This window comes from Mauremys reevesii, linkage group 5, assembly GCF_016161935.1.
Source record: "Mauremys reevesii isolate NIE-2019 linkage group 5, ASM1616193v1, whole genome shotgun sequence".
Taxonomy (NCBI): Eukaryota; Metazoa; Chordata; order Testudines; family Geoemydidae; genus Mauremys; species Mauremys reevesii.
The window spans coordinates 116,520,784-116,527,679 of record NC_052627.1 but is presented as its reverse complement, the minus strand read 5'-3'; positions in this window follow the sequence as shown (position 1 = coordinate 116,527,679).

Here is a 6,896-nt window from a genome sequence, read left to right as displayed (position 1 = left end):
GAATCATGCAAACTTTTGGACAGATTTGAACTCCAGTTCTGGAGCTCTTTATCATTAGATTTATATGGATAATTTATTTATTTTTTTGCTAGAGTGGAAGCTGGTTTACTCTAGTAGGTAGCTTGTTATTGTGAGGCTGAGACTGCATAATTCTTATTTCCTTTAGTCCTATAAACAGGCCAAGAATAAGGTAAATGTATGTATGTCACTTGTGTATACATCAGATCTAGTACTGTAATGCATTACACATCTATGAACAGTGATAAGAAAGGATCCTGGTGGGGAGCCACTTATATTTTTTAATTTCATTCCTGAAACTGTCTAATCTTGGTGGTCTGGTGTCTGAGAATCAGTAATGGTTGGGATTCATTGTGGAGATCAGGACAGCTTATTTGCTGTTGATGCTCAAGATTGTTCCCTGTATGAAATTCCTTCCCTCCTTCACAACCATGTTTAGGATCTTTTCTCCTATTTTATAATCTTCAATTCTACAATCCCTTATGTCAGTCAATTGATATGATATTGTCCTAGACGTCTACTGAAGAACTCCTTGCAGCCATGATACATAGAATGGATCCAGTTCTGCACTTGGACAGAAGGGGAAAAGGGTGGCTGGTCTAATGGCTAAGACCCTGGTCTGTAGTGTAGGAGCTGTGGGTTCAGCTCTGCCTTTAGACTTTCTTAATCTCTCTCTGTGCCCTTCACTCCCACCCTCACCAATTTTAATGTGGTGTTATAGTGCAGCGAATGAGGTAATACTAGTAATGGTACAATTATGATACTTTTTCTGTTCTACAAGGGTTCTTATACTGCCTTCACCACTGTAGTGCCTGAACACCTTTCAGTAGTTCATTAAGTGAGGTAAGTAAAATTCATTGTCTCCTCTTCTCTGAAGGTGGAGGACTCAGTGTGTAGTGTAATGTTTAGGTTTGGGAACGGCTGTGTTTGGTTTTGGTATTTGATTTTTTTAAATGTGCATGTTGATAGGAGCAGGGCCGGCTCCAGACCCCAGTGTGCCAAGCGTGCGCTTGGGGCGGCGTGCCGCGAGAGGGCGGCAGGCGGCTCCGGTGGACCTCCCGCAGGTGTGCCTGCGAAGGGTCCGCTGGTCCCGCGGCTCTGGTGGATCATCCACAGGTGTGCCTGCGGGAGGTCCACCGGAGCAGCAGGACCAGCGGACCCTCCGCAGGCACGTCTGCAGGAGGTCCACCAGAGCCGCGGGACCGGCGGCCGCCAGAGCGCCCCCCGTGGCGTGCCGCCCTGCTTGGGGCGGCGCAATTCCTAGAGCTGCCCCTGGATAGGAGTATTTGTTAGTGAAGACAGGACAAAGAAGTTCACCACACACTTGAAGAGGAAGGTGGCAAGGTATGTGATGGTCTTTAGTTCCTGCGACAGTTCAGTCCACAGTCTGGGAGCAGCCCCTGAGGAACTCTGTCTCCCACGCAGGTGAGCTTTACCCTTGTGGTAGAAAGTTCCATTGTGCCTGAGGAGCAGAGCTGTTGCCCACAGTATTCACTCTGGAGTTTTAGGAGCTCTTTTAGGTACCCTTGTCCCAGGCCCATTGAGAATGTTGAAGATAAAGGACCAAGATCTTCCAGGTGACTCATTAACCTATGGGAAGTTAGTGTAAGGAGCAGAGGCAGCTTTAATGTGCTCACAGTAGCCCGTGTTGCTGAGGGGGTGCACTACAGCATTCTGTATTGGTTGGGTTGTCCAAAGAACTGATGGCCTCAGGCTCTGGCATACTGTAGTCTAGCCAGTGGCAGATTAGCCACTGGGCCAACAGGACCTGTGCCCAGGGGCCCAGGCCAATGGGGGAAGCCCCAGAAAAATGGATGCCCCTGAGCTTTGACACACTCCCATCACCCAGCGCTCAGACCCTGCTCCCTAGCTGGACTGCCAGGCGGGGCAGGGGAAACCCCTGCAGCTAGGGTGACCGGATAGCAACTGTGAAAAAATAGGATGGGTGGAGGGTAATAAGTGCCTATATAAGAAACAGTCCCAAAAAATGGGGCTGTCCCTATCAAAATGGGACATCTGGTCACCCTACCTGCACCCCAACCCTGCTTCCTGGCAGGAGCGCCGGGCAGGGAGGGGTAAGCCCCTGTGCCCTGACCCCATTTCCCTGGCAGGAGCGCTGGGAGAGGAGAGGCAGAAGGGGTGGGGAAAGCCCCCCACTTGCTCTTGCTGAGTGCCCCCCAAACCCCTAATCCACATCTGAGTCTAGCCAGGAGGCAATGAGAGCATGTATAACTGAGGGCAGGTCATCATCCGCTCAAATGAGGAAGTGTCTACTAGCTTTATGTTGGACAGTGCTATGTGAGAACCTAACATCAGCAAAGAATCTAGGATCTGCTAAATATGGTAACCAGAGTGATGCCAGATACAGTGTAGGCTAAACAAGAGGAAATTAGGACACCTATGCAGGGAAATGTACATTTAAACCTTCTGTTACAATGAAAGTCCAATAGACCATATTACTATCAATTGGCTGAAGAAAAATTATAGCTTCATATAAAGAGCAGTTTTCTAGTGAGTCATGTTTAGGAAAGATTGCAATATATTTACATAACACACACACAAAGGACAGCAATGCAATTATAGTGTGGTATTTTATTATAAAAAGCACAACATTTCAATACCGTAGTAAGTATGATAGTCATGAACATTTATTGACTGTATTAAGCATTTGCTAAAGTTTTGCACTATCTTGTCATTGCCCTGCCTTGTCTACCATTCCGTTTATTCAAATCTCATTTTCCCCATTATATGATGTTTGGTTGTGTTTCACGAACCAGCCATTTGTGGGGTTGCTCATGTTCTTACTGGTATTCCTCACAGGTGAGTCAGTGGTTTTATTTTTCTTTGCATTTCTATTGGTCTTTCTTGCTTGCTATTCTTTCTCGTGTATCATTTATACATAGCTATTGGTTAATACCTGTTGTTATGCTTCATGTCACATCAAGCAACTGCTTTTCAGCTATTAAAGTTTTTGTTTTGACCAGCTTTCTTAAAGCTGACTACTGACAAGATTGAATAATTCCTGATTGTTCCCTTCTAACAAAGATTCCTTTTATCCTCCTTAGTTGTTCCCTTTGATGTTGTTTTCATTCTTTCTGTTTTCAAAGTTTGCTTTGGAATTGTATTATGAGCTATAGGTCAAACATATTTAGATGCCTAAAAGGTAATTACGGCAGCTGGACTATGTCTCAAACTTGCTGCTGCTGCTGTAATATTTATATACCACCCACAGAAAGAATGGTGCTTAACATAAAAGTTTATCACACAGATACAGTCTCCTTAATATTACATTATGTTACTATTTCAGTGTTACTGTAATGTATCCCTAATGAAATAGTAACTCATTATTTATAGACAAATTGATAAATTGCTGGAAATTTGTTGCCATATCCAGAAGCTTGTTATTTGAGCATGTTGTTCTTTTGAGAGCAATCTTCACTTACTTTAGTCTTATAACTTTGTTGATTATATTAACATCCAAATGCTTCAAGAAGGATCAAAGCTCCATAATCCAAGATGTTAGACAGAAGGGCAGGTACTGCCTCTTCCCCAAAGAGCTTACAATTGACGGCATTGTGTCCATTGGGAATTTGCCCTGATTCCAGCAATTGACAGCCATTTCCCAATGTTGCTGCCTGGGATTTGTAATGGTGCAGCTACATTGGTTGCTGCTTATTGATTACTGGAATCAGAGTGAATTACCTCTATAGTCAAGGCCTATAAAGATAAGCAACACAAGACTTGGGGAGAGTAAGACAAATATATTTAACACGTTTTTTTCAGGGAGCTTTCTTCATGCAAATAGATGTGGAAAAAAAACAGATATTTGTGGAAGGTTCAGACAAATGAGTGTCCAATCACTGATGGGAAGGAAGAGCGGGAGCCTGATGGCTTCAGATTTTCAGACCCAATCACAGGGTCTTTATACAAATAAAACTCTCATTCCACTAAGCCACGAGCTTCTTTTACATAAACAGCATTGCAATAGTTCTAAAAAATACCTTTTGAGTTCACACTGCTGCAAGCACACCTTTCATTCTGTCTCAGAGGGCCTATTTGTTTAAGTCAAAAATGTCATTTGGATCTGAATTCTGTACTGGGGTTCTCTTGCTAAATCCATCCCCAATTTCTCTACATCAGTTTATGAGCATGAAGATTTCATTCTAAGATTCATAAAAAGGTTCAAATATTAGGGAAAAGCAGGTAGATACATTCCAGGCCCAATTCAAACTCTCCCCCCGCATATCCCCTTATATATGTTTAATAGTACTTTGCTGGACTAGTGCCTAAAGAACTAAAGCACATGCTTAACTCTAAGCATGTAAATTAAATCAGCGAGACTAATAGGCATATTTGTGAAGTAAAATATCACTCAGTTTGAGTAAGGCTGGTAGAATTAATAACAAATATAAAAATGGAACTTATTAGGTTTAAAGCAAAATAATTTTTAAATCTCATAATATTTACAACTCAGAGAATGTCAGACAAGCTGAAAATAAAGAAGCTTTTAATAGAGCTCTTTCAGTAACAGAAAAATTATATTGTTGCTGATCTGAACATAAAAGGAGTAGTATCTCATTCTAAGCTCTGAATAGTTGTGATAAAAGAATAATTGCCTTTCATGAAGAAATAAGAAAGTGATGATGCAGAAATTAAAAAAATTCAGTAAAGGAATGGAGACAGATGGAGAATGGGTTTCACATCTAAATTACATTTTTGTCACAAAAGGAAATGCTTACAAACTGCTGTATCAATAGTATCTTTATAAAAGATGTACTAGTTGGAAAGGGGAAACAACTGGAGAGAATGTGAGATGGGGATTTCAGGTACAATTTTCTAAAGCACCTAAGTCCCATTTTCAAAAGTCACTTTTGAAAATGGGATGTGAGCTTATAAATCACTTAAGCACTTTTCAAATTTTGACCTTTGATACATATTTGACAATGACCTAAAATGGAAACATTTTTTGAAACAAACATGCTAACTAGTAACAAGTAAAAGACAATACCAATTTTATTTTACCAATGGATTTATTTGTTGGGATTTTGATAGGAAAATCAACAATATTTATTTGTAATATAAAGAAATAATATCCCACTTATTAGTTGCAGCTAACTTTTCTATAGCAAAACAATGGAAGGAAAAACAACCATCCAACATCTTTCTAGTTTACTATAATTTAGAAGTTTTGGTGATGGAAAAGTTCATTAAACAAACAAAAGGGAAACCAATCAAAGTGTCTTGCAATTTGAATTAATGGGGGGAGAGGAAGGGGAAAAAAACTTTCCAGAAGCCTAACGCACAGAGTTATACCAGCTTCTCTGAAGTAGTTATGTTTGATCAATGCAGAAATCTACAACATGTTATAAATATGTGTACATATAGTGATGGTATCAAATTGAATTTTAATATCATAAAATGCAACTGGTTGTATTCTTCATCTTTATAGTCCATAAATTAAAGGCTCTATTTTTAAATATAAATGAAGCCACATAGAATTTCCAGTCTGCCACACAAGAGTGTCACCAAATTTAGGTTGAGCTTCCCCCAGAGTATCTGGGGCCTTGATTAAATGCACCTGTCTCTCACATGGTGTGAGAATGAATAGTTACCAATGCTTGGTACCCACCTATTGGAGAGCAGAGCTGGATAAGTAACCGATTTTCAGTTTTCTGGCAGTTCTGAAAAATTGACTAAAAGAAAATGGGTTTGGTGCAAACACACTGAAAATACTGAAAAAATTTGGTGAATCAAAAAAATCAACATTTCTTTTTGGGTTGAACAAAAATGTTTTGCTTAATTTTGGTCACTTTTCAAAATTAAAGCAAAGGAAAAGTCTACCTTCACAAATCAGGAGGAAGTGGCGGTAAGTCCCTTTTAACCTTTAGTCCAGCAGCTAAAACACTTACCCAAGATGTGTTAGACCTATGTGGGTTCAGTTCTCCCCTCTGCTTGATGAAGAGAAGGAATTTGAACTTGCATCATCCTACATGGTAGGGAAGGGTCCAATGATTAGGGGTCTGGGGCAGACGACTTATGAGGAGAGGCTCAGGGAACTGGTCTTATTTAGTCTGCAGAAGAGAAGAATAAGGGAGGATTTGATAGGGGGCTCCAAAGAGGATGGAGATAGGCAGGGCCATCCTTCGGCATATGCAGCATACGCAGCTGCGTAGGGCACCGTGAAATTTGGGGCACCAAATTGCCTCCAATTTAATGGTGCCCTACGCAGCTGCGTGCTGCATACTCAGCAGCACCAGCCCCGGTGACCAGCCCTATCCCTTGGCACCCCCGCCCGCCCCCCCGCCCCCCACAAGGGGCAGGGCCATCCCTAGGGAGGTGTGGGGCCCTGGACAACTCCCTCTGCCCTGCCTCTTACCCTTCCCTCCTGCTTCGCCCCTGGCATGCCCCCATTCCACCTCTTTCCCCCCCCCCCCAGCGACCCCGCACTCACTGGCAGTGGTGGGAAGCAGAGCAATCTGGCCCCAGCTCACTCTGGTCTGCTTCCCAACGCCAGTGAGTACGGAGAAAGGATCGCCCCCTGCACTCACTGGAAGCGGGAAGTGGAGAGACACGGCCCCCGCCTACTCAGCTTTCCTTGCCCCGGCCCCCAGCCATGTCGCTCAGGTTGGGGAAAGGACTGCCCCCGGCTCTCACACACGGCAAGAAATGGAGTGCCACAACTGGGAGCTGGTGGAGTAGATCAGGCTGGGGCCAGGCTGCTTCACTTCCCGCCACTGCTGGTGAGTGGGGGATCCCTTTCCCCAAACCCCCTCCCCCAAGCGACACGGCTGGGGCTGGGGCTGGGGCTGGGGCAGGGAAAGTGGAGCGGGCTGCTCCCAGCCCCCTGCTAATCCCCTGGGCCACTCTGGGCCCGTGGG